The sequence below is a fragment of the Pelophylax lessonae genome, assembly GCF_965119305.1.
Source record: "Pelophylax lessonae genome assembly, chromosome: 1".
In the NCBI taxonomy this organism is placed as follows: domain Eukaryota; kingdom Metazoa; phylum Chordata; class Amphibia; order Anura; family Ranidae; genus Pelophylax; species Pelophylax lessonae.
The window spans coordinates 503,459,626-503,484,942 of NC_138768.1; the positions used below are offsets into that span (position 1 = coordinate 503,459,626).

The 25,317-nt window shown below is 45.0% G+C and overlaps 1 pseudogene across 1 annotated transcript; it reads right to left on the minus strand.

The window, feature by feature from the left end:
- Window positions 1-13,757: 13,757 nt before the first annotated feature.
- On the minus strand, window positions 13,758-14,762 carry LOC309544855 (E3 SUMO-protein ligase ZBED1-like; annotated as a pseudogene). The gene is made up of 2 exons: window positions 14,422-14,762; window positions 13,758-14,216 (listed from the first exon to the last, which is right to left on the minus strand). The product of its transcript is annotated as an E3 SUMO-protein ligase ZBED1-like (transcript).
- Between the last annotated feature and the right edge of the window lie 10,555 nt (window positions 14,763-25,317).

Sequence of the window (25,317 nt, forward strand, 5' to 3'; positions counted from 1 at the left end):
GGTTCCGTTGACTGGGGAGATTCAGGGAACATCCGGGAGAGTGCGTCTGCTTTCCCATTCTTGAGGCCAGGTCTATAAGAGATATGAAAGTTGAACCTAGAAAAGAAGAGGGCCCACCGGGCTTGCCTGGGTCTTAAGCGTTTGGCTGTCCTGAGGTATTCTAGGTTTTTATGATCGGTGAAGATCATGATGGAATGGGAAGCACCCTCCAACAGATATCTCCACTCCTCCAGAGCGAACTTGATGGCCAACAGCTCCCGGTCTCCCACATCATAATTCCTTTCCGGGGGAACTTAGTTTCCGAGATGCAAAAGCTAAAGGATGGAGGAGAGCCTTGGGGCCCTGTCTCTGGGAGAGGATGGCTCCAGTGGCGGTTTCCGAGGCGTCTACCTCCAACACAAATGGCAGGGCTGGATCCGGATGCCGTAGGATTGGTGCAGAGGTGAACAGGGCTTTGAGCTTGGTAAAAGCTTCCTGGGCCTCTTGGGACCACTGAAAACGACTATGTTGGCGGGTTAGTTGGGTGATGGGTGCAACAATGGATGAGAAGCCAACGATAAACCTCCGGTAAAAATTAGCGAATCCGATAAACCGCTGTACCCCCTTTTTGTCTACTGGAGCCGGCCACTCCTGAATTGCCTTGACCTTCTGTGGATCCATTGCGACCCCGTTGGTAGAAATGATAAAGCCTAGGAATTGCACAACAGATTTTTCGAATTCGCATTTCTCTGCTTTAAGGTACAATTTGTGTCTCCTGAGAATTGCAAGGACTGTCTTTACATGAACCCGGTGTAGCTCAATGGTGGCAGAAAAAATAAGAATGTCGTCCAGGTAAACAACTAGGAAATTGTCCAGATATTCTCGAAAGATGTCGTTTACCAGGTGCTGAAATGTGGCCGGGGCGTTACACAACCCAAAGGGCATTACCAAATATTCATAATGTCCAAACCTGGACCTGAAGGCAGTCTTCCATTCGTCTCCAGGCCTGATTCGGATGAGGTTATAGGCACCTCGCAGATCCAACTTGGAGAAGATTCGGGCAGAACGGAAACGCTGAAACAACTCTGGGATAAGTGGAAGAGGATAGCGATTTTTTATCGTTATTTTGTTCAGTTCTCTATAGTCTATGCATGGTCTTAGGGAACCATCTTTCTTTTCCACAAAGAAGATGCCGGCTCCGGCCGGTGAAGATGATGGACGAATGAAACCCTTATCCAAGTTCTCATCAATATACGTTTTAAGAGCCGCTAGTTCAGTCTCCGATAGTGGAAAGATACGGCCAAAGGGTATTTCAGAACCAGGTAGCAAATCAATGGGGCAGTCGTAAGACCGATGAGGTGGTAGGCAATCAGCTTTTTGTTTATCGAAGACATCTCTAAATTCAAGATATACCGGAGGGACGTGCTGGAGATTGTCAGGTGTAGGTGCTACAGTTAAACAGGCGGCTGGAGCTGGAGGAAGGCAATGCTGGGAACAGTAGGGAGAGGAAAAGGAGACTTTCTTCTTGTTCCAATTGATGTCAGGTTCATGTGCCTGTAGCCAGGGGAGCCCCAAAATGATGGGGAACATGGGGGAGAAGATGATGTCAAAGCTTAGAAGCTCCTGGTGGCCGGAGTCCGTGGTGACAAGGATGGGCCTTGTCTGTTGTGTGACAAATCCAGAGCGAGGGAGAGACCCATCAGCCAGGTAGACTTGGAGGCCTTGTTCTTTGGTTTGCAGGGGAATGTGCAGTTTTTGGGCCAGTGAAGTGTCTAGAAAACAACTACAGGCTCCGGAATCAATAATTGCTGGTAGATGAACTTCCTTTTCCATTAGCTGTAAGGAGACAGAGAGGGTGACATAAGTCTGGGATAAACCAGGGTTCTGAAAGTTCATAAAAAACTGCGAGCGTGACTTACTGGGTCTCACGGGGCAAGTACGCAGAAAATGTCCAGTTCCCCCACAGTACAGACAGAGATTGGCCTGTCGCCGTCGTTGTTTCTCTTCAGGGGTAAGAGGAGCACGGACCAATCCAAGCTGCATGGGCTCAGCCTCTGGAGCAGAGGTGACAGGAGTCACTGGAAAGGATGGGTGAACGGGAGAAGGTTTAGGGAGCATCCAACTAGGTCGGGGACCCTGAGAGCGCTCAGAGCGCCGCTCGCGCATGCGCCTGTCTAGCTTGGTAGCGGATTGGATTAAATCCTCCAAAGTGGCAGGGGTTTCAATCCTGGCCAACTCGTCTTTCAAAGCTTCTGACAGCCCCTGGCGGTACTGGTATTTAAGAGCGGGTTCGTTCCACCCTGTGTCAGCTGACCATTTTCGAAATTCAGCAGTGTAGTCCTCCACTGGTCTCTTTCCTTGGGACAGGGAGTGTAGCACGGCTTCTGCAGTAGCGGTGCGTTGGGGGTCATCATATAGTTGAGACATACTTTCAAAGAAAAGGTCCAAAGAGTTCAGAAGAGAGCTCCTCTGTTCCATCAGGCTGTGGGCCCAGGCCTGCGGCTCTTCGGTCAACAGGGAGATGACAAATCCCACCTTAACTACTTCGGATGAAAAAGTCCTGGGCTGAAGGGCTAAGTACAAGGAGCATGCATTTTTGAAGGCCCGGAACTTTTTGCGATCGCCTGAAAAACGCTCCGGTGTGGGAACCCTGGGCTCAGGGGTAGCCATGATCACTGTGGGGCTTGATGCAACTTGAGAAGAGGAGGCTCCGCTGGTGGGCGCAGGGGCTGCGGCTGTTGATGCAGATGACCCTGAAAGTTGCTGGAGACGACCGTCAATCTGGGCATAGCCTTCCTGCAGTTTCTGGACTGCATCAGTGAGGGTTGTGACCTGCTGGCACAGGATCTCAAGAGGAGAACGCGCTCTGTCGGCCTCTGACATGGCTGGTTTGTACTATCAGAATAGAGGTACTCACCGAGGCCGAGATGCCGAGAGCGGTTCGCTGTTGCGACTAAGCGCACTCCGCCCCTCTGGAGGTGATACAGAGGGTGGATGGCACAAAGAGGCACAAGCTACCAGCAGGCAGGGTAGAGCTTGCGTGGAGGTCCTGTAGAGCTGGAGCAGAGACTGATCAGGATCCAGCAGTAAAAGTCCGGAGCAGGCTGAGGGTCAAACACAGGTAAGCAGACAATCCAGGTCACAGGCTGAGGGTCAAGGCACTGGAGATAGGAGACAAGACTTGGTCACAAGCAGAGGGTCAAGGCACAGGAGACTGAAGGTAAATCCGGGTCGCAGGCAGAGGGTCAAACACAGGTAAGCAAAAGCAAAGTCCGTAAAACAAGCCAAGGTCGGGTCCAGGAGAAGAGCAGAGCAGGTCAGGGTCAATCCGGGTCACAGCAGGTAAACGATCACACAGGAAACAGGAACTCAGGTACAGGAAGCTGAAAGACAAACCAGCAATTCCTCTGAGCACTTGCTCAGCTTTTATAGGCAGCCAGGAAGTCATGTGGAAGTCATGTGGTGCTTGTCATGTGATGACCAGTCTGCAGCTGAAGGTTTCTCTGACAGCTGGTCACCCTTGCCTTTTACTTATACTCTGGACAAAAGATGGCGATCGGTCGGCCGATAATCATTGCGTGTGTACTAGGCTTAAGTCACACATGTGCAAGTCACAAGCAAGTCTCAAGTCTTAACCTTCAAGTCTCAAGCAAGTCCCAAGTTACTGTGGCGAAAAGCAAGCAAGTCAAGTCGAGTCCCTGCTAGAAGTCTAGTAAGTCAAGTCATTTATTTTGGTCAAGTCACAAATCAAGTCAAAATACTGATCTACCCCAATTTTCACCTTTCAGTCCCGGTTCACACTTGTGCGATGCGGGAAGGCTGCAAATTCGCAGCCTGTTCCCGCATCGCAAACGCACATCTGGCAGTTCACACTGCCATATGCGATACGCAGGGGGTGTCAACTAAATGTTAACGACACCCCCAGTTTGATCGCATATCGCAATGTGATCTGACAGTTCGCACAGGATCGGATCGCACAAGTGTGATCCACTGTGCGATCCGATCCTGATGCGGCTGGAAAAAAGGGTCCTGTGCGTCTTTTGTGCGGGTGCAGTGTGAATTTCAGCCATAAAAAGTGTTTGGCTGAATTCGCATCCGATCGCATGTAATGAAGGAGCAGTGAGCTCCGAATTACATGCGATCGCTGCACTCGCACAAATGTGAACCGGCCCTAAATCAGTTAAAAGTCAGTGGTCGGCAGGAAGATGGTGCCGTGAGGAGGCTCGCTGAGGAGCTCCGTGCTCTCTGCAACGGCGTCCGCCCGTAATTAGCGGTTGTCCGGCATATCCCTCCCCGGAAACCTCGCGAGACCAGCGGCTCACCTCGGAGCTCACACACCGCCTCTTAGCGCGGGGACATCCGAAGCCGGACGGCGTGCAGCTCCGCAAGCGGGGGTACGAGTGGCGGCGGAGATACACTATTGAAGCCACGAGGGTACCCCCGCGCTAGATCGGATCTTGACTCCGTGACTAGAGCGGCGAGCGGAGGTGGTGGGAGCCTCACAGAGGATTGAGAGTCTCCTAACCTCCAGCATGCCGAAGGAGCCTCTAGCTGTAGAGGAATGAATGTTGGTGGATTTCCCTCAGAGGCGTAAGTAGAGGAGGATACCTGAACAGTGCTCGTGACCAGCTCATGCAAGCTGGAGAAGTGCCCAGTGCGAGGAGCCAAGGCCTGTCGGTCCGGAGCGTGGATATCTCCACATATTTCCTCCGGGGGTCTCGGAGTGGAGGGGTGGAAGAACGCGCTAGTATGGCGCCAAAGCGACCGGCTGCAAACACCGAGGTGGCGGCAAAAAAGGACGCTAAATGCACAGGTAACAGCAAGGAAATCCAAGAACAACCTATAGGCGGTAAAAGGGATGAGATATCCACAGTATGTGATGAGTGGCCAACAGCACAGTCTCCATCACCTCAAGCCCTGCAAACGCAACCAGAGAGCTGGAAGGAGATCCTAGCCATGATGCCTACTAAGAAGGACTTGACGGAAATAGCTGCAAATATAGTAAGTTCTTTAACTACTGAAATAACCTCCTTAAAGGGACAGATTAATAAATTGGATGGCAGGATTGTGGTGGTGGAGAATGGACAAAGTCAGCTAGAGAAGAGAGTGGAACATATTGAGGCTGTTCAGAAATCAATGGCTAATAAATTTATCATGCTACAATTACAACAGGATGACGGGGAGAATAGACAACGGCGGAACAATATACGTCTCAGGGGTCTCTCTGAAGACATCCCAAGTACGGAATTAAGGGGCAAGCTCGGTGAAATATTCAATGGCCTACTGGAACGACCCCTTACAGAGGCCATTGAAATAGACAGAGTCCATAGAGTGAGAGCTCCCCGTAGTGTGGGGGCGGATTTCCCCCGGGACGTATTAGCAAGGATTCATTTTTTTGCTCAAAAAGAACAAATTATGTTGAAAGCGTGGGATAGGGGCCCCTTTGATTACGAAGGGTCAAAGAACAGGATCCTGCCAGACCTTTCTAAGAAGACACTAAGAATGCGTGCAGCGGTCAAGCCTTTGCTTGAAGAAATTCGGAAAGCAGGGGCAATTTACCATTGGGGACACCCATTCCACATAAGGATAAAGAAGGGGGACTCTATGTTTATTTTGAGATGGCCTGATCAGTTGCAAGGACTTTTTTCTTTCTTAAAAATACAGCCAATTGAGGTAGCAGATTGGCTAGATGTACTAACAGCGTAGAATAGCTCTTGAGGAATTAAGTAGCATGAGGGAGAGGGTGGATATGCAGATGGGCCGAAGCTGGGATGTGTTGAATAATAGCGGGTCATGCTAATTCAAGTTGATGGGTAGACAGGTGTCAGCTATCTGTTAATTGTAATGGCCGTAATTACGGGGAGGGGGTTTTGCTGGGTCATACATACAAGGGGTTGGGGATAAGGGTTGGAGGGGGGGTGTCATAAGATGGGTTTGGAATTTATAAATGAATGGGTGTTGTGATATATGACAATGTGGTGAGTTGAGATATAATTTATTATTAAGCGCAGCATGATACCCATCCAGAACCCCCCAAATCCAAACCCACCCGATACAGTTGTGTGAGAAGGGCGGACGCCCAGGGACGCACGGACCCTCGGAGGTCCGTTGTTATGATTTTTGTCCCTTGTTTTTTTTTTTTTCTTCTTTTTTTCTTTGCTTTTTTTTTTTTCCTCGTTTTTTTTTTTTTTTTTTGTGTGGATGTTGTGTTGTTTGTAAAGGTAGAAAGAAGTCCTCCTCACGGCGCGCATCTTGATTGCCCGCCCAAATAGGACGCGTCTTGGTACGCAAGGTCAAGAGTAGACCAAAGTTAGTCAAACACACTGACACACCGGTAGTGGGGGGAGCGGAAGGCGGAGGGGAGCGGGGAAGGGGATAGGGGGGGGGGGTCACCCCCCTTTTTTTTTTCTCTTCCTTTTGCTTTCTCCCGGTTTTCTCTTCTCTTGTCCCTTCCCTCTCTCTCTCCTTCTCCCCTCTCCCGCCCTAGTCCCCTCTGTACTATATAGTGGAGTTTTAGTGGGAGGGGAGTCGTGAGATTCCTGCCGGTTTAGTAAGACAGGAACATAAATAAGACAGGGAAGGACCAGGTAAGTAGGTGGAGGAATGCAAGGTACTAAAATTATGTCCCTAAATGTCAGGGGGCTTTCGACCCCCGAAAAAAGATCACGATTGCTGCTGGATATGAGACGCAGTCGAACACAGATTGCATTTATTCAAGAAACATACTTTAAATATGAAAAAATTCCGAGGTTACACAATAAGAACTTCCCGTGGGCATACCATGCCCCATCCCCAATAGCAAAGTCAAAGGGAGTTAGCATTATTATAGCAAAAGAGGTTGCTTGGACCCATATCGACACGCGCTCAGATCCACAGGGAAGATATTTAATGTTAAAAGGCAAGATTGGGAATAAAATGATCACTTTGGTAAATACATACTTCCCTAACAGTAGCCAGCTGGCATTTTTACTACTTCTGACACCAATAATCCTTGAATTCCAAGAGGGTTCGCTAATTATGGGTGGGGATTTCAATTACGCGGCCGAGCCTATGTTGGATACGTCAATGGGAACGTCACATTTACCATACGCTCGGTTGAAAAAACTCAGCAGGGAGTTGTCCCTGCTTAATTTAATTGACCCCTGGAGAATTATGCATCCAGAGGAGAAAGACTATACGTATTTCTCCCCAATACATAATAGATATTCTAGGATTGATCGGATTTTGATTTCACAGACAGAGCTATCCAGAGTAGTGTCGTCTCAGATTGGATCTTTCTCCATGTCGGATCACTCGCCTATTCATATCACAATAAATTTTGAAGCAGGCCCAAAAAGGCCACCGACATGGAGATTGAATGAACTCTTAGTACAATCAGTGGACACAAAAACGGAGATTCAGACAGAATTAGAAAGGTATTTCCAGGAAAACACGAGTGAGCAAGCGACGCCATCGAGCATTTGGGAGGCACACAAGTGTGTCATCAGAGGAGTGAGGATACGGTTGGGTACCAAACGCAAACGTGAAAAAGAGAGAGAGATTGCTGAGTTGTTGGCTCAGATAGAGATTTTGAGTTTAGTGCATAAAAAAACAGTAGCGAAGATACAACTGTCGCCCCTAACGAAGGCCAGGGAAAAACTCAATGAATTGCTATATGAGAAAGTTATGAGATCTTTAGTGGCACAAAAAAGACATTTCTATGAACATTCAGACAAACCGGGGGCGATGTTGGCCCGAGCCTTAAGGGGACCACGAAACGAACGGTAATCAACCATATACGTGTAAAGGGGGGACAAAAAATATCTGGAATAGCAGAAATTGCAGAGGAATTCAGCAGATTTTATCAAGGACTATATGACATCGCCTCCTCGGAGCCAGCCAGAGGGGGGGGGGGGGCTGGCTTCGATGAGGCGATCAAATATATCAAAAATTCGGACATGCGGGCATTGGACCCGGACCAGGCGAGCGTGTTGGAGGAGAGGATTTCAGAGGAAGAGCTTAAGTTGGCCTTTTCGCAAACAAAACCACACAAAGCCCCCGGCCCAGACGGTTTTTCTTTTCTATATTATAAGCAATTTTTTGAGATCCTAAAAGCTCCTCTATTAGCGCATTTGAATTATATTGGGGAGGGAGGAAGTATGCCAATAGATTCACTACGGGCGTACATCACCCTTATCCACAAAGAAGGGAAGGATGCAACGATATGTGGAAGCTACCGTCCAATCTCCTTGCTGAATTTGGATACCAAGTTATTCGCAAGGATGATTGCGAACCGGCTTCTTCCATACATACCGAGCCTAATCCATTATGATCAGGTGGGGTTTGTCCCTACAAGGGAGGCGAGGGACAACACCACCCGAGCAGTGGACCTAATATACAATGCGCAACGACGGAAAGTGCCAATGATGCTGTTGGCCGTAGACTTTTGACAGGGTGGCCTGGAATTTTATCAGGGCCACCCTGACTCATATTGGCCTAGGAGAAAGAATGTTGACTTACATCATGGCATTGTATTCTAGGCCCTCGGCGGCGGTTAGGGTAAATGGGTGGAATTCTGACTTCTTTCAGATTAAAAACGGCACGCGCCAGGGATGCCCTCTGTCCCCATTGATTTTTATTCTTGCACTAGAGCCCCTTTTATGGAATATACGTCAAAATGCCACAAATACTAGACGCTATCAGTAAATATGGAGAGGTATCCTTTTTTAAAATAAACATATCTAAATCATCGGCATTAAACGTCTCCATACCTGCAGGAAAATATAAGAACTTGCGGCAATGTTTCCCTTTCCAGTGGAATAATCAATCAATAGAATACTTAGGAATACATATTACTTCAAATCCTTCGGATTTGTTTGAGGTAAATTTCTCCCCACTTCTGAAGACACTGAGGACTGATGTACAGAAATGGCAGACATTGGTATTGTCATGGTTCGGCCGATGTAGTGCTTTAAAAATGAATGTGTTGCCCCGACTGTTGTACGTTATACAAGCTGTGCCAATTACAATACCAATGGCTTTCTTTGTTCAGGTTAAAAGATTATTTCGAAATTTTATCTGGGCTAAAAAATCTCCCCGTATAGGGATGCAGATCTTAACCCTCCCGAAGGCAAAGGGAGGGGTGGGATTGCCTGACCTGTTACGGTACTATAGGGCAGCCCATGTTATGAGGGTGTATGATTGGCACTGTAACCAATCACACAAACAGTGGGCACACATGGAAAGAGAGATTATGAATTCTCCTACACCATTGGCCCCATGGACTCCCATTCTGAAAACAGATAAAATACTTTCCCACCCAACAATAGGGGCAACGCTACATATAGCAACAAAACTACAAAACCATCAAGCAGTAGCACCTTCGATCTCACCCTTGACGCTGTTGGTAGGAAATTCCTCTTTTATCCCTGGGAATACCAATGGGAAAATCATAGAGCTAGCCAAGGCAGGTAGAGCACGTCTGAGGGACGTATGGACTCAAAATGATCCACCAACTACTGAAGAGATAATGACATGGCCCGAAGGGAAGTTGGACATTTTTAGTGCATTCCAAATCAGACACTATTGTAAACAGTTACAAAATAGGGGGTATATCCCAAGGTCATTAACACCATTTGAGTCTTTATGTGAGGGTGGGGAGCGAATTCCGCATATACTATCTTACATGTACTCGCTTTTAGGGGGTACAGAAGACTTACACCGCCCGAGTTTTGTGCAGAAATGGGAGAAAGATCTTGCTGTCTCTCTCAATCAACAACAAGTAAACAAAATCCTGAGACTCGCTCATAAAGCATCAATTGCCAGCAGATATCAGGAGATTAGTTATAAAGTATTAACCAGATGGTATAGGGTGCCGAGGATCCTGCACAAAATGGATCGAAAACACTCGGACAAATGTTGGCGATGCGGAGAAGTGGGGGGGACTTTGTTACACATATTTTGGTCATGCTCAGCAATTGGGGAGTTTTGGAACGAGGTGGCCCGAATAATTGAGAAATTAACAATAATTAAGGTAAGAGAAGATCCGGCATTGTGCCTACTACATTGTACGAGTAACTCTATTAAAAGATATAGAAATTCTATTTTGATACATTTATTGAACGCAGCGAAGGCTTGTATACCAGCTACGTATGTGGGGACAGACACATTATGTTCCTATTCACTGTTGGGAGAGTACAAACCTCCTTCTGCCTGTCGGGCCGAAGGTCAAAGTGCACTAATGGAAATTGAAGAAGGTAATTTGATCCCTTCTTTTTTTTTTTTTTTTTGGGCAGAAGGCCAGAGTGCACTAAGGGAATCACATGGTGCGCATCCTCTAAAGGAAGGGGTTTTTTTTTTTTTTCTTTTTCTATGTGTGTCTTGTTTATTTCTTGCTGGGATGGGGGGAGGCTGGGCGAAGTGGTGATGTAAATGTTGTCGATGTATTGTAGATAAGTATGTAATGTATTTGAAAATCAATAAAATGTTGAGTTAAAAAAAAAAAGTCAGTGGTCAGGAAAGGTTTTGTTTTATTTTCAACATTAACAAAACTACTTAGTGCTTTTTTTCTTGGCATATTAAAGAAACACTTTGAATGCCCAAACAGCTCAAAATCCATCGTCCGGTCATGTTTCAACACCACAGTCACTAAAAACATGTTAAGTATTTTCATTGTTAAACAGCCAGTGTCCTAAAAATCAGAACACACTGAGGTGTTTTAAGTGACTGTGGTGTCAGAAACATAACAGGCACATTAATTTTGCTTTAACACATCTTGAGAAAATGCAAATATTTAATAACTTAAAAAAGTAGTCATTTCGAGTCATAAGTCAAAGTCAAGTCTCAAGTCATGAATACCAAGTAAAAGTCAAGTCGAGTCTTTTATTAATTTTAGTCAAGCAAGTCTCAAGTCCTCAAACAGGTGACTTAAGTCTGACTTAAGTCAAGTCATGTGACTCAAGTCCCCCACCTCTGGTAATCACAGAGACAGGCGATACTACATAGCAGGATCGCATAGCCTCTGTGATCACTTTAGTGAGAATGACAGATGGCTGTGTTTACATCAGCCGTCTGTCCTTTTCTCACTGCAGTGGGAGATCACGAGTGGCTGGCGGCCATCGAAGCCCCCGGTCCCAGGCACTGACTCCCCAACCGACGAGCGGGGGCCGGAGCGCGATCGCCCCCTAGCTCCTCCCAGGCTAGCGTCGTACATGTACGACACTTTGCCTGGGAGCGCCAGACTGCCACCGTACAACTGCAGCGGGCGGTCGGCAAGTAGTTAAATGAACCTTTACAGTAGGGCTGCGCATCTTCACTTACCTCACGATTCTATGCGATTACGATTATTAGGGTCGCGATTCGATATGATTCGATTCCGCGATGCATCACGATGCATCACGATTACTGCCCAATGCCCATGCCCAGCCCACTGCCCAATGGTTTTCAAAACTTTATAAAAAAAAACAAGCAATCAAGCAGTCACAAATAAAAGAATCCTTTTTATTTTCATTTGCTTCAAAGGACACTTTCCTGGACACTGTCATGGCCTGCAAGCCCTGCATACTTTAGTGCACTTGCACTGCAAACATATAGGAAGGTCTGAAAATGCAAACAGCATAGCAGAGACAGACAACAACACTAGTATTTTACTAGAAGTAACAGTAAAATTAGTAAAAAACTGTAGTAGTGCAGTTTACTGCTTCATAAAAGAAAATATTAATATAAGCTAGGCCTACCACCATTTAAAGTACAACTAAAGGCAAAACTTTTTGGATTTTGGATAAAGTTTGGCCTATAGTTGTACTTTAAAGGCAAGCCAAGATAGAAGAAGCCAGCCAGCCAGCCAAGCTAATATTCTTGTGAAAATGGTCATCATAAATTCCCACAAAACATTATATATAAATCCTTTTATGTGAATATGCATTGCAATAAATTCCAGGTGTGCCATAACCTGTCCTCTACAAAACAGAGCACTTCCTGACTAGTAGCAAACATCAAGGGTGAACCTGGCAATAGTGCACTGCTGCATAACTTCCATGTTCACCGTGATGTTTGTTTCCCTCTGCAACTGCCAGTCAACTCAAGTGAGTTGATGGATTGGCTGCTAGAGGGGAGTTACAAATATAAGCTTTAAGCTTATCAATTCACTTATGTCACTTTTATGTCACTTACTTTACAGAAAACGTTACCTGTCCTGCAGACAGTCTCTGTCTCTACCACGATTAAACCCAACTGAAGCCAAGCCAAAGCCTCCATTAGAGGAAGGAAAACCCTTGACAGAGTAAATCATCAACTGAAGCTTAAACCTTGAGTAAATCTTCATGGGATCACAAAAAAACACACAACACGATTGTCTGCATCAGAATCATGAGAACTGAAGAAAGGTTTGGCATTGACACACTGGTACAAATCAAGGCATATAGGTTAGGTCAGGTTTGTGTGTATTTGTGATCCAGTAAAGATTTAATCAAGGTTTTACGCTTCAATGTATGATTGATTTAATCTTTCAAGGATGTCCTTTCCTGTACCGTGGCTGCCGGCTTGCCTTCAGTTGTCTAGATACACTTTTACCTTTAGTATTTGTTTGGTTGAGGGAACCCCCTACACTTGCTATTGCTACAGAGTACAACAGACCAGCAGACAGACATGCGTTGCAATAAATTCCAGGTGTGTGCCATAACCTGTCCTCTACAAAACAGAGCACTTCCTGACTAGTAGCAAACATCAAAGGTGAACCTGGCAATAGTGCACTGCTGCATAACTTCCATGTTCACCGTGATGTTTGTTTCCCCCTGCAACTGCCAGTCAACTCAAGTGAAGTGAGTTGATGGCTGCTAGAGGGGAGTTATACAAATATAAGCTTAAGCTTAAATAATTATCAATTCACTTATGTGAATGGACCATTTTTGAAAACAAGCCATTCTCCATCTCTCCAGTGCCAGAAAAGCTGTAAAAAATATAAAATGTTCCAGGTTCACTGCGATTGTGTTTGCCCCTGCCATTGCCAGTCAACTAAACACAGTGTGTGTGTGTCGTGACTCGTGACAACTCAAAAGCTTATACGCAGCCTCAGCATCAACTCAACACACACACACACTGAGTGTGTGTGTGTGTGTGTTGAGTTAATGCTAGAGCTGCGTTATAAGCTCTTGAGTTGTCACGACAGTCAGTCAGTCAGTCAGTCACGTTACAGAAAGAAAACTTTACCTGCACTGCACTGAGCAGCACTCTACCATGTCGATTACATCTGTAACTGAAGCCAAGCTAGCCAACAAGCCACCATTAGAGGAAGGAAAATCCTTGAGAGAATAAATTGTAAACTGAAGCTTAACCTTGAGGAAATCCTATGGGGGTCACATTCACAAACTCACAAATATAGTATATTACACAAGAATCCACAATTGGTATATTTATTTGTGATCCAATAAGATAAGATTTACTCGAGGTTAAGCTTCAAATGTACAAGTTATTTCTCTCAATGATTTTCCTTCCTATAATGCTGCACCGTGGCTGGCTTGGTGTCAGTCAGTTGTCTAGAAGAAAATACACTTTAATATTATTTATGTGGTTGAGGGTTAAATGAACCCCTGCCTACTTGCCTAGACACTTTTAGTGTGAAGCAACGGAACGGATTATGGATTGGAAATGGACACATTGGACAGGACAATCTTCAAAAACAAACCATCAGTGCTATAAAACTATAAAACAAGACTGGTGATGTGACTGACTGGTGACTGGCGGCAGACTGAATTAGTAATTACTAATTCATTAAAAACATGAATTAGTAATTATTTCAGTGCTTAGCATTTGGGAACATGTAGGTTTTTCTGTAAGAACACTAGATGATCCACATGCTCAGGTTTCAGACTGCTTCTTTTCGCTGTTATAACATCTCCTGCAGTAGAGAAAACCCGCTCTGCAGATACACTTGTACCTGGGATACACAAGTATTGCTTTGACAGCTGAGAGAGGAGGGGGAATATGACCTCATGCTCACGCCACCATTTCAAAGGGTCCTCAGTGAGAGGCAGAGGTGGGGCTTTACAATATTTTTCCATTTCGTCTTCTGCCTTGGCATAGGGGGTCTTAGGTTCTATTGCACCTTCAGTGAAAGACTGCCCCAGCAAAGTCATGAGCAGCGATGTTGTGGCCTTTTTTTTGGGAGGAGAATGGCTGTCCTCAATGGGTGTTGTTTCTTCTTCCACAGTTGCTTTTTCCCTAGGAACTTCATCCACATTTGTCCTTCTATTAGATGTAATCTGTGTGTTTGAACAAAAGATAATAGTATAAGAAGAGCTGAACTGACTAAGAGTGTGATTCATTGATGAGGTGTGGGAAACTGCACGGTAATCCATACCATACAGTTCCACTTCCCACACCGCATCAGTGAATCAGGGCATGTTATTACACAACAAAATGTAGCTTCTAGCTGTCTGGGAGGAAACATGATGAAATTCTAATTACCTCCAAAGATGCAGCCTCCTCAGTCACTCCTCTGTATATCTCCGATCTCTCCTCCTCTGTGAGAATAAAAGGCAGTCCTTTAAAGCGAGGATCCAGTGCAGAGGCTGTATGAAGGATCTTCTCTGCCTCACTGCTGTACCTCTTCAGGTGATCTGTTTTGATGGCATTCTTGATCTCATGGGTCATGGGTGTGTCTCCCATGGTGTCTGTCATGCTCTGGAGCAGTTGTGCATTTAGAGGGGCAATGAGAGACACTGTTGGGTTGCGCTCTTCTGACATCAGCAAGGTTGCATCCTTCATTGGCTTTAATGCACTCACAGCGTCCTCTGCATTTGACACATCTGTTTCATTGAGAGCGCAGAGATCAGACACTCCTTTTCTGACTTATGGAGACAGCAAGGTGGCACAAACTGCAGGTTGTTGTTCTAAGAACCTCTCGACCATGTCATATGCGCTGTTCCATCTTGTTGGCACATCAGTTATTAGCTTATGATTCTTCAGGCCCAGACATTTCTGTTTCTCTTTTAGACAGTGGCTTGCTCTAGTGCTGCGATGGAAGAATGTGGATATTCGTCGCACTCTGGCGAGAAGCCTGGAGAGCGTGGCCCCTTTCAGTGCCCGCTGACATGCAAGATTGAGTGTATGGGCAAAACATTTAACATGAGGAAATTTACCAACTTGAGCTGCAACTATCATGTTCGCCGCGTTGTCGGTCACAAGCACTACAGATTTATCAGACAGCTGCCATTCTTCCACGACATGAGACAGTAGCTCTGCCAGATGAGCACCTGTGTGAGACTCATAAATGGCTCTTATTTGCAACACATGTGACAAGACCTGCCAGTCCTTAGTAACGTAATGTGCTGTTATTGTAACATAGGACTCCGTTGTGACTGAAGTCCATGAATCACACGTTATTGCGACTCGACTGGCTTGGTTCATTGACGCAAGTACCTGAGCTTTGGTGTCGAGTGCAGGTATAACGTTTTCTGTAAAGTGACTGCATGATGGGATCTTATAGCGTGGCTCTAGCGTCTTCACAAGGTAGCGAAACCCGGCGTTGTCCACAACTGAGTAAGGCTGTAGGTCCTTGGCGATGAAAGCTGCCACAGCTTTGGTTAGTTTCTTCCCTTTTTCTAAGTTGGGCGGATAAGTTGACAGTATGGCATCAATTCTTGGCTGATCTGGGTCTAGCAGTCTTTTCTTGGCAGTGGTGGCACTGCTGGTGGCGACAGGTGTTACTAACTCAGAGTGAAAACGGCTAACATGGTTTCTCAAGTTCGTAGTATTCCCTAGGTATTTAATTTTTGTGTGACAGGTTTTACATACGGCGTGTGTCTTGTCCAACTCACGCTTCCCTGTGTGTTCGTAAAATCCGAAATGTGCCCAGATGTTTGCTCTTAAAACGCTAGGTGCATTTTTTATCTCTCGATCTTTTTCTCCTTCTGCCATTACCACCATACTACCACGTATGTGACGGAGACGGATGACGTAAGTTGCCAAACTCTGTCAGTGTTTAAAAAAAAATAAAAAAATACCACTTGTAAACTAAGCCGCAACAAGTCAACCAAGCAACATCTTTCATAAAATATGACTGTCTGTCTGTCTGTCAGACTCCCTCTTATGCATGCACTGAGCCAAAACCCCCGGGGCCCCCCCTTACCCCACAGCTGCCTGTGACAGTGACACTGACAGAGACCCCCTCCCCCCACAGCTGAGCTGACAGCCGGACACACTGACAGAGACCTGGATGTCCCACTGTCCCACACCTTCCCCAATCCCCCACAGCACTGACAAACACTGAGAGTGAGTCCCCCCTTGCCCAGACACCCACAGCTGACAGTGACACTGACAGAGACCTGGATGTCCCACTGTCCCACACCTTCCCCAATCCCCCACAGCACTGACAAACACTGAGTGAGTCCCCCCCTTGCCCAGACCCCCACAGCTGACACTGACAGAGACCCCCAGGCCCCCACTGACACTCAGAGAGAACCCCCCTGGCTGCCAGACTGCCACAGTAGAACAGTACCCCCGGTCCCCGACCGACCGTCCCCTGTCCCAGCCCCCCCCCCCATCAGACATCCCCCAGAGATGCAGACGAGACCCCCATGAATGTCATGATTATACAATTATTTGTTCGGACTAGTACATACCTGCTGCTGTGTGACTGTGTGGGTTGTTGTGTACTGCATTGCAGAGGAGGACAGGTGCTGTGCTGCTCTGTGGCGGGCGGCTGGCGTCACTGGCAGTGGCGGCGTGGCGGCGGCTGGGCCTGGGACGGTTGGCTACGGTGAGGCTGGCGGCGCTGGCTGGCTGCGATGGGGACGCACTTGGGGCTCCTCGCTCCTGTGCTGTGGAGTGTGGACTGGCTTCTGGCTTGTGGCTTGGCTGGCTGGCTGGCTTCTTGGCTGCAAGGCCGCAGGTGGGACGCCGATACACGCGGGGGATGTCTTGCTGCGCCTCGGCCCGGGTCAAAGAGACGGAAGGGGAGGGGCGGAGACTTTTTATTAAGCTCCCGCCACTAGCCCACCAATCCGCTGCCGATCTTGTGACTTTTTCTCCCTTGCGCGATAGGGCGTGGCCGCGGCTGATGACGTCATTTCCTAATCGATTATGCCGGCAACCCGCATTGATGCAGAATCGCAAAGGGTCGAATCGCGATGCATCGATCTTTCGATTATATTCAGCAGCCCTACTTTACAGTTCTGAGCCCCCTGTAAGGCTTTTTCACACCGATGTGCTGCAGTTTACCTGCACCGTGGGCACAGCGCATCTGCGACTTTGCCATAGACTTCTATAATATCCTGCAGGTGTGGTGCACTTTCTGAAAGCATACCAAAACTGCATTCAGAAGTTTGGGGAGCTTTTAGAGAGTGCACCAAATCGGCAGGATATAATAGAAGTCTATGGCTAAGCGCAGCAAACCTGCAGAAAAGCTGCAGATGCACTGCACCCGTGGTGTAAATGGCAGCGCATCAGTGTGAAAGCAGCCTTATACTGTTATACCCAAGTGTTTTGTTTCACACTGACCTAAAGATCTCTTTGCTGCTGCTGGCACCACTCTAGCCAGGATAAGAGGTGGAGTGTAGTTGGTATCACTCCACATAGGACGGGAGCCAGCACTACAGAGGAGGCATCGGCTTATGCGGCTCTTGCTCCAACTTTACAAGTAGTCTCTCTGCATTGCACTCTGTTTGATGCTCTGTGAATGGCAGCTTAGCAAGCCCAGACTGCGATCTACCAGTCAGCTGGCCACGATCTACTGGAAGATTGCGATCTATGGGTTGCTGACCAATCAAAGCTTTAACCTCCTGCCGATCGCCCCAAGTACATTTATTGAGGGGCGGTGGCTCTTCTGCACAGAATCACATACAGGTATGTATCGCTGCACTTTCGGGTCTAGGGTGCGCACACAATATCCGCCGGGACCCACCGTTCGTTCGAGGCACAGGCAGAACACCAATCTGCAATGTAAACAAGGCAGATTGCCATTCTGTGATAAGGGAAGGCAGTGATCTTGTGTTTCTGCTAAGCAGAAAAACAGATCTCTGCCTTCCCACAGTACAAGCCCCCCCCCATACAGTTAGCAACCACTCCCTAGGAACACATTTAACCCTTTAATCTTCCCTAATGTTAATCCCTTCCCTGCCAGTGTTATTAGTACAGTGACAGTGCTAAAAATATGCACTTATCACTGTATTAGTGTCACTGATTCCCAAAAAGTGTCAGTGTCCAATTTGCCCGCCGCAATACCACAGTCCCGCTATAAGTTGCTGATCCCCACCATTACTAGTAATAAATAAAAATTCCATAAGTATATCCTATCGTTACAACTTTTGTGCAAACCAAACAATATACGCTTATTGGGAGTTTTTTTGACCAAATATATGTAGCAGAATACATAGTGGCCTAAATTAATGAAGAAATTCGATTTTTTACATTTTTTTATTGCATATGTTTTATAGCAGAAAGTAAAAAAAACATTTTTTTTTTTTTAATTATCGGTCTTTTTTTATTTATAGCGCAAAAAATAAAAACTGCAGAGGTGATCAAATACCACCAAAAGAAAGCTCTATTTGTGGGAAGAAAGCACATACATTTTATTTGGGTACAGTGTTGCCCAACCGCACAATTGTCAGTTAAAGTAATGCAGTGCCATTTCGCAAAAAATGGCCTGGTCATCAAGGGGGGTAAACCTTCCGGAGGGCAAGTGGTTATGAAAATGTTATTAAATCTTGTTTTACCACAGTGAGCCAGCTTGTTGGACAAAGATTTGTAAAGGGAAGTCACACTATATATATATATATATATATATATATATATATATATAGATACACTACAATAAATCTGGTGCAGGGGTGATTCGCTAAGGTAAGACAATTTAGTAAAAAATCAAGTCCATATAAAATTGCCCATTGACAGGCATAGTACATACAGTCTATGAATGGTGGCAGCTACCCTCAGAGTCTAGCAGGCTCTGTGTCTGAAAGAAGAAAAGGGAAGGGCAAGAAGGAAGCGCCACCTAAGTGTGGTGTATTTGAAATTTTTATTTTACATAGTTACATAGTTAGTGAGGTTGAAAAAAGACATCAGTCCATCCAGTTCAACCTATGATGTGTGTGTGTGTTTGCTTTTAACCGTACATTGTATACCCCTGTATGTTGTGGTCTTTAAGGTGCCCATCTAATAGTTTTTTGAAACTATCAATGCTCCCTGCTGATACGACTGCTTGTGGAAGAGAATTCCACATCCTTACCGCCCTTACAGTGAAGAACCCCTTACGCATTTTAAGGTTAAACCGCCTTTCCTCTAGTTTTAGTGAGTGGCCACGTGTCTTATTGTATTTCCTTACTCTGAATAGTTTGTTCCTTATGCTAGGGTCGCCAGTACAGTATTTGTACATTGATATCATATCCCCCCTCAAACGTCTCTTCTCTAGAGAGAATAGGTTCAGTGCTTGTAGTCTTTCCTCATAGCTGATGTCCTCCATTCCCCTAATTATTTTTGTTGCCCTTCTCTGGACTCTATCCAATTCCAGCACATCCTTCCTGAGAACCGGTGCCCAGAACTGGACAGCATACTCCAGATGTGGCCGGACCAGAGTCTTGTAGAGCGGGAGAATAATCTCTTTATTTCTGGAGTGAATCCCCTTTTTTATACATCCCAGTATTCTGTTGGCTTTGCTTGCAGCTGCTTGGCATTGCATGCCACTGCCAAGCCTGTTGTCTACCAGTACCCCCAAGTCTTTTTCCATCCTAGACTCCCCCAGAGGTTCCCCCCCTAGTGAGTAGCTTGCTTTCTGGTTTCTGGCCCCCAAGTACATTACTTTACATTTATCAACATTAAACCTCATCTGCCATGTAGTTGCCCACCCCGTTATTTTGTTCAGGTCCGCTTGTAAGGTTTCCACATCCTGCATAGAAGATATTGGCATGCTTAGTTTAGTATCATCCGCAAATACTGAGATTGTACTAAATATCCCCTCCTCTAGATCATTTATGAATAAATTAAACAGGATTGGTCCCAGGACCGAACCCTGGGGGACCCCACTTTCCACACCCGCCCAATCCGAGTATTCCCCATTAATCATCACCCTCTGGACTCTCCCCTGGAGCCAGTTCTCTATCCAGGTACTCACCTTATGGTCCATACCTACCTTCCTTAGTTTGTACAGTAAGCGTTTGTGGGGAACGGTGTCAAAGGCCTTTGCAAAGTCCAGATACACCACATCCACAGGCTTACCTTTATCTAGGTGGCAGCTCACTTCATCGTAGAAGGTTAATAGATTGGTTTGGCAAGAACGATTTTTCATAAATCCATGCTGATTACTACTAATTATATTGTTTTCATTACTAAAGTCTTGTATGTGGTCCCTTAACATCCCCTCCAAAATCTTGCAGACTACAAAAGTTAGGCTGACAGGTCTATAGTTACCCGGGATACACCTCGGCCCCTTTGTAAATATTGGTACTACGTTGGCCTTTTTCCAATCTGCTGGCACCATACCCGTCTGTAAACTATCCTTAAAGATCAAGAATAATGGTCTGGCAATCACCTGGCTGAGCTCTTTAAGAACCCTCGGGTGCAAGCCATCCGGTCCCGGTGATTTATTTATGTTAAGTTTCTCAAGTTTAGTTCTAAGTCTATCTTCTGTTAGCCATGGGGGTACTTCCTGAGGTGTGTTGTTTAGTTTGGCCTTACAAGCGGGGTTCGTGTAGCCCCCCGATTCTTTTGTGAAGACTGAAGAGAAGAAATTATTTAACACTTCCGCCTTTTCCCTGTCCTCAGTGGCCATATTTCCTTTGTCATCTTTTATGGGGCCAATGTGTTCTGACCTCGCTTTCTTACTGTTTATATACTTAAAGAACTTCTTGGGGTTCTTTTTACTCTCTTCCGCTATATGTCTCTCGTGTTCTATTTTAGCCGCCCTGATTTCATCTTTACATTTCTTATTACACTCTTTGTAATGCTTAAATGCTGCTAATGACCCCTCAGCCTTGTATTTTTTGAAAGCCTTTCCTTTAGCACTAATATGCATTTTTATGTTGGAGTTTAGCCACCCAGGGTTTAATTTTGCTCTTTTAAATCTATTTCCCTTTGGAATACACTGGTCAATCCCCTTGTTAAGTATGCTCTTGAAGCACTCCCATTTTTCCTCCGTGTTCTTTGTTCCCAGGGTTCTATCCCATTTGATATTTTCTAGCAGCGAGCGCAGTTTTGGGAAATTGGCTCTTTTGAAATTCAGCGTCCTTATATTACCCCTCTGTTTCCTATTACTGTAATTAATACTGAAACTTATTGACCTATGGTCGCTGTTTCCTAAGTTCTCCCATATTTCTATATCCGTGAGCAGGTCTGTATTGTTGGTAATCAGTAGGTCAAGTACCGCATTGTTTCTTGTCGGTGCATTCACCATCTGACCCATGAAATTGTCCTGCAAAACATTTAGGAACTGCCTAGCCTTGGCTGAATGCGCGGTTCCATCTGCCCAGTCTATATCTGGATAATTAAAGTCCCCCATTATAATGACATTTCCCATCCTAGCTGCCAATCCTATCTGTAAAATGAGGTCCCCCTCCCCCTCCTCCCACATGGGTTGAAAAGACTCACAGGTGCAGGAGTAGACAAGCTCATAATAGTGCTGTATAGTGAGGAGCCGTCCCAGATTGTCCCAAGATCAGAGCGATCCACTGGTTCCAGGGACGTAATTTCCTTGGGGTCCACGCTGGTTGTCTCCCGGTGGCCATGGGACAACTGAGCTCCTAGCTTACTACACCATACAGCTCAGTGGATCGCTGTGATCTTGGGACAATCCGGGACGGCTCCTCACTATACAGCACTATTATGAGCTTGTCTACTCCTGCATCCTGTGAGTCTTTTTAACCCATGTGTGAAAATAAAAATTTCTAATATAAAACACTTAGGTGGCACTGGCGCTTTCTTCTTGGCCTCCCCTTTTATTATCCATGTGATATACAGGTAAAGGTGCTTGGAACCAGGAAGCTGACCAGGGGAACACTTGGAAGAGCCAGCAAGGAGCAGCAGACTAAGTGTGTATATCACATGGACCATTCTCATCTATGTGATATACACACCCAGTCTGCTGCTCGTGCTTGCTCTTCCAGGTGTTCCCCCTGGTCAGCTTCCTGGTTCCAAGCACCTTGCATTACATCCACACGAAGGGGCTTGCTCACCATTGACCTCCTGGAAGGTTGCCACCTGCTGGAGACCTATTGATATGCTTTTTAATGTCTTTGAAACGTGAGGGCATATTTATTGTTTTTAATTTTACCAATGTTTTAATAAATGCTATACTTAGGTAGTGGCACTTTTCTATCCTTTTTTCTTTTTATACATCTCGCCAGAGAAGATGTCAAGGATTATATTCTCCATTATTTTTAGTCGAAAACGTAGACTTAGGCTGACCATAGACGGCGCAAATTTCTTTCCTGCAACCACGGGTATGTATGCTGTTATGATTGTGTCAGGAAAATGGAAAAATTGTATACTTATCTGACGGTAATTTTCCTTTCCTGATGCATAAGCATGACAGCATAAACGTTTGGGATGTAGCATGCCACAAACAATAAGGGGGGGTAAAGCTGAAGTACTTTAAGCAACATACCATTAGATTTGTTTAGAACTGAAGCCCAACTCCCCAGTTTTCAAAGTTCCTTGACCAACTTTGTAATAGGCTAGAAATGTGTCCTACATGAACCTGGTTGCTGCCCTGCAGAATAATTCTGGACCTATGAATTCTGCCCACAATCTGTCTGTTAACGTGGGCTCTCTGCTCAATTGATGGACTCCTCTTGGACTCATCTTGGCTATAAAAGCCCATCACAGTACCTTGACCAGCGACAATGCAGTTGTCCTAGTGGACAGTGAAAGTCCTCCTCTGATACTGCCAGCCCATCGTCTGACCTTCTGAAAAAAGGGCCACTTCAGGTTTTTTTTTTGGTTTTTTTAACATCGATCCTGGTCCCTTCTTGTGCTTCGCAGAGTTTTTTTTTTTTTTTCATTTTCGAGAATGCTGCTTTATGGGAGGTGACTCATTTATATAGTATAACCGGTCGTGTGATTAAAAAGGGGGGCAGAACCTGTACCTATTAATGTATGCTGTCATGCTTATGTGCCCGAAAAGGAATATTATTGTCAAGTAAGTGTACAATTTTCCATTTTGTGTACTATTTACTATACAATGCTCGATGAAGACACCAATTTTTTCTTTTTTGGTGCCTCTTCATAGCAGCATACCACCCATCATCATCTAAAAATATATAGAAGAATACAAATTGGGAAAAGGGTGGAAATGTGTAAAAACGTCTTTTTTAACACTAGTCCTATGAGTTGAATGGGGTTGGAGCAACCAACTATACATTATGTATGCTATCATACAGTGCCACCAGAAAAAGGAAAATGATAGTGTTTTGTTTGTCTTCTGTTATTTTAAAAGCAATTAGTGAAAGTACCTAAATTTGACTTGGTATGAACCACTTGCAATATCTTGTACGAGAGCTCAGACTGGGAGAGAAAGACTCAATCAGTTGGGCTGCAGTGGTCATCTTCTAACAAGTAACTTTCTGACAGTAGGAGAAAGCAAAGGAACAGGGAGATGGGGTAATCATTTTTCTGCTTGCTGTTTTTGCCCATTTACACAGGATGCAGCTGCACTTTGTGCTATGGCCACAAACAAACTGGCCAATTAGCTGTGGTCAGTTTGTGTGCAGCCAGAAACTCTGTGCAAATGCTATTTCTGGACCCACGCTGTCTGTGTCCAGAGTCGATCAGAGGCTCTGTTTGAATTGAAACAAATCTTTTGGCAGTAAAACCGAGCCCATATACTGTAAGTATTTAACCTGTTCATTTAGCTGTTTGCTTGGAGTACAGTTAAAAAAAAAACATTTTCACTTTTTTTGCAAAACTTAATTAGACATGAGACATTTAATGGTCACAATTCACTATGGGATATGTTACCACATTCAAGTATGCGGTGAACATTTAAAAAAAGAGTAAGATTCACAAAGAAACTCTAAATCTCAAAAATACCGCATGATAACGTGTGGTAAGTTAACGCAAGCATCTCGCATGGACGTCATATCCTTTGTGCAAACATCATATCCTGTAGGCATAGACAGCAGAAGTTCAGGATGAAGACGCAATGGCGGACTGAGTGGAGCAGAAAACCCATGTGCTCAATTCGGTGAAAGAAATGGTAAGGAGCATTCTTGCAGGCTGCATGTTTTTCTTCCAGGATAAGCATTGTTTAAAACTGTTGCATATAGTACATGGATGTTATTTATGAGTTCCAAGCATGTTGGCACATTTTCAGTAAAGCTTTAGAAAGGGGCACTTTAGGCAGATGGTCAATTTCACAACTTGTAAATCAGGCTTTTTTTGGCATTATTTAGAAGCCCTAAATATACTTTTTAGGCACAGTCTAATAAAATTAGTATCGTTGAAATTATGTCAAACGTGTGCGCAGCAGTTTTACATTTTCTTAATTGTAAAAAATACACTTTCATGAATTTTTAAATAAAATACACACCCCCTTTGGCAGAATTATTGCTCTCACTGTAATAGCTCACATGTGTGGTGCAAACACTGTTTAAAAATGCATGCGTACTGTATGTGATCACTTTTGTGTGCTTCAAATGTTATGTTGCTCGGATTCAAGTATACTAAACTGGAGACAATAAAATGTATATTTTTTTTCTTTCAGCTCAAAAAAGAAAATTTGTGGGTGACCTTCCATCTACACCACAGGTAAAAATGTAATGTAACGTCATATAATGCTGTATTGTTATTGCAAGGGATCTTTACATTCCTTGCGATAGCAATTAAAAATTGAACTTACATTTTTTTTAAAAGAACAGTGTTACATTTTAAAAATCTACCTTACCAAACAAAAAAAAAAAAAATATTTAATGGTCCTCTTTCCCTGTGCATTAGTGAACACATGCGCAGATCACTCCCACATACGTAAACCAAGTTTGCACCACTCGTGGGGTATCGCTGTGAATGTCTGAGCAAGAGTTCTAGCATTAGACCCCCCTCTGGTAACCTGTAAAAAATGTTATAGCATTGCCAATGGAGTTAACATAGTTATCATTTTCTTTCCCCATGTTTACCACATCCAAATCTCATTTTTACAGTGACGTGCCATATCAAAAAAAAACCTTCAAAAGGGGGTACATGTTCAGGGATTCCAGTGGTTTCACAACAATTTTTGAATGTTTTATTTGTTTTTATATGTAAAAATATTAATACTTTGTTTTTCAGAGTATTGCAAACCCACTCAGCAAACTCATGACTGGAAAGATTGGGATGCACAACAAAGGCCAGTTGATGGGAAGAACAAAATTGTATTCTTTTTTTTTTTTTTTTTGGGAA